Source organism: Athene cunicularia (assembly GCF_003259725.1).
Source record: "Athene cunicularia isolate RWA chromosome 15 unlocalized genomic scaffold, athCun1 chr15_part1, whole genome shotgun sequence".
In the NCBI taxonomy this organism is placed as follows: Eukaryota; Metazoa; Chordata; class Aves; order Strigiformes; family Strigidae; genus Athene; species Athene cunicularia.
In genome coordinates, this window is record NW_020799121.1 from 1375035 (window position 1) to 1377815 (window position 2781).

The window sequence follows — 2781 nt, forward strand, 5'->3', positions numbered from 1 at the left end:
CTCCAGCCCCCGCCCCAGCCGTCGGCCCCCGCCCGGCCCCACGGCACCCACCAAGGTCTTCCGGCAGAAGCTGGAGGGGTGCCGGATCCTCTGGAGCTACTCCCATTTCATGGCCAAGCTCAGCGCCCAGCTGGAGGCCAGGAACCGCCGAGCGCGCCGGGAGAAGCAGAGATTGCACAGGGGCTCTCAGCTGCTGGCACGCTCCTAGTGCAGCCCCGCGGCCACCAGAATTGTCCCTGTCACCATCCGCATCTCCATCTCCATCCCACCCAACCGCCAGGATGGAGACTCTCCAAGCAGCCGGGATGCACCGCAGAGACCCTTTAAGCTCTCCCAGGTGAGGACACAAGCGCGCTCAAACCAGCTGCCATCACTTCGGCTTGTCGTGGGGACCACGCTGTCCCCGTGCCACCGCTCGGCTGCAGGACAGCCCCGCTCCTCTCCTGGCAGCTCCCCCACATCCTGCCCCACGTTTTGGCAGCCCCGGTGCCACGAGGAGCTGCGCACTCTGGCATGCTCGGGTGTCCCCCAGGTGCCCAGCACTGCGGGATGGAGCCGTCCCTTGTCTCCGAGCCCTGACGGATTTTCCAGTGATTCAATGAGTCTGGTGACCCAGCCTGACTAAGAGCCGCTCACCCAGCACCCGCCGCGCTGCTGGCGGGGTGCGGCCCCGGCCCACAGAGGCCACGGCTGGCACCAGTGAGTGCCACCAGCGTTGTTACCTCCAGCTTGCCTGTCCCTGCCTGCTCTGCAAACTCAGTGTGTGCTTGGTGTCCCTACAACTCAGTGTCCCCACAAGATCAATGTCCCTGTGTTCATCCCTGTCCTCATCCCTGTACCTTCAGTGTCCCCAAGCCCTCAGCATCCCCGTCCTTGTCCCTGTGCTCTCAGTGTCCCCCTGTGCAGTGTCCCTGTGCTCATTCTTGCACACTTGGTGACCCTATGCTCTTGGTGTCCCCATGCTCTCAGCATCCCTGTACCGCAGTGTCCCCCGGGTCTGTGAGCCCCCGGGGCTGTGTCACCACAGACCTGCCTGTGTCAGGCAGGGGCTTGGCTCTGGCCACCACACTGTGACGGTGGGTGGTGGCACCCACTCCCTCCCCACTAATTTATACATTAATATTTGTGTGGTTATTGTATTTATTGAATCTTGGTGTTAATTTAATACATCCCCACAGTGGGGAGAAATATTTAAGGACCTGTTTTTAATATATAAATATCTATTTTTATGATAACTTTTTTGTATGGTGTTAAACTATGAATGTATCAAGGTTTTATTTATGAATATCAATATTTTTTTGTACTGTGAGAAGGGTGTCTGCCCCGGGCATGTGGCACCCCTGTATTTTTGTATAACAGCAGAAGTAAATAAAGTGTCGACCTTGGCCCATGGGCCACTGAGCGGTTGTGTCCCTGTGTCTGGGTGTCCTGTGTCTGTGTCTGTAGGCAGAGAGAGGCTGTATTCGGGTGGCCAGGCTGTGCCCGTTGTGCTTGCCAGGGCAGGTGGCACAGCGTGGGATGGCAGCATGGGGTGGGATGGGGCCTGGCCTGCTGTGGCACATGGTGTGGGATATGGCACAGCACTGTGCAGCACATGGAGCAGCCTGGGATGTGACACACGATGGCATGTGGCGCACAACACGGCACAGGACATGGCACGGTGTAGCCCATGGCACAGTGTGGCACATGGCATGTGACGTGGCAAGAGGTGACATCCCATGGCATGGCCTGGCACCTCCAGGCGTGTGGCACAACGCTGCATGGCACCATGTGCCACACAGCCCTGGGTGGCAAGTGACCCGGCACGGGCCAGGCCATGGCCGCAACCAAACCAGAGCGCCACATCCCTGCCGCCCGGCCAGGGCCACCGTGGGGACCAGGCCACCCCACTGCCACCACTCCTGCTGAGTCAAAAATCCTAAGACCTGGTCATGTGGCACCGCAGAGTCACTCGTTCCCCGCCGTGTGCTGGTGCCTGCTGGGCTGCCCGGCACCGCCGCCGGCACTGCTGCCTGAGTCAGTCGTGGGGAGCATCGCCGTCAGGACGGCCACCGCCGCGCTGGCACCCGCTGCCATTTGGGGACACTCCGGGTGGGGACGATGTCACCATGAAGCAAACTGGGCCGGCTTGCCGTGCCGTGGGTGACCGTGCCACCACCCGCCGGCTGTTGTCCCCCACCAAGCTGCCCGCCGGGCTCCGAAGAGGAGGCAGCTTGCATGGGCTGCGGAGGGGAGGGCGCAGGTATGTGACCGCCCCGGGACTGGCATGGAGGGGTGAGGGGACCCCCAGCTAGGGAGCACACACCAGGCTGAGTGTCACTGGAGGGGTGCTGGCAGTCCTTGTGTCCCCGCGGGGATAGGCTCCCTCCTTGCAGGGCCGCCCAGGGGGACCCCAGTGCCCACCCCATGCTCCCGTCCCTGGGAAAAGCCACCCCCCAACAGAGACGTCCCTTGGCCAGGGTCCCCAAGGCTGGTCACCCCACCATGGCCACGGGGCCCTTCCACCTGGCTGGGATGGGAAGCAGCAGAGTGCCTGCCTGTGTGGTGATGCTGGGGGGTGACACCAGTGGGGTGACACCAGTGGGGTGACACATCTGTGGGGTGACACCAGTGGGGCAGCAGGGAGGCAGCCCCAGGCAGGGAAACATCGTGAGTCAGAGGGGAATTCGGGCCCTGCTGTTATTCAGTTATTTGCAGTTATTCAGTCCCGGGCTTCCCTGGGGTGGGGGCACAGGGGCACTGGACCCACTCACCCCTTCCCCAGTGCCCACCCCCTGGCAT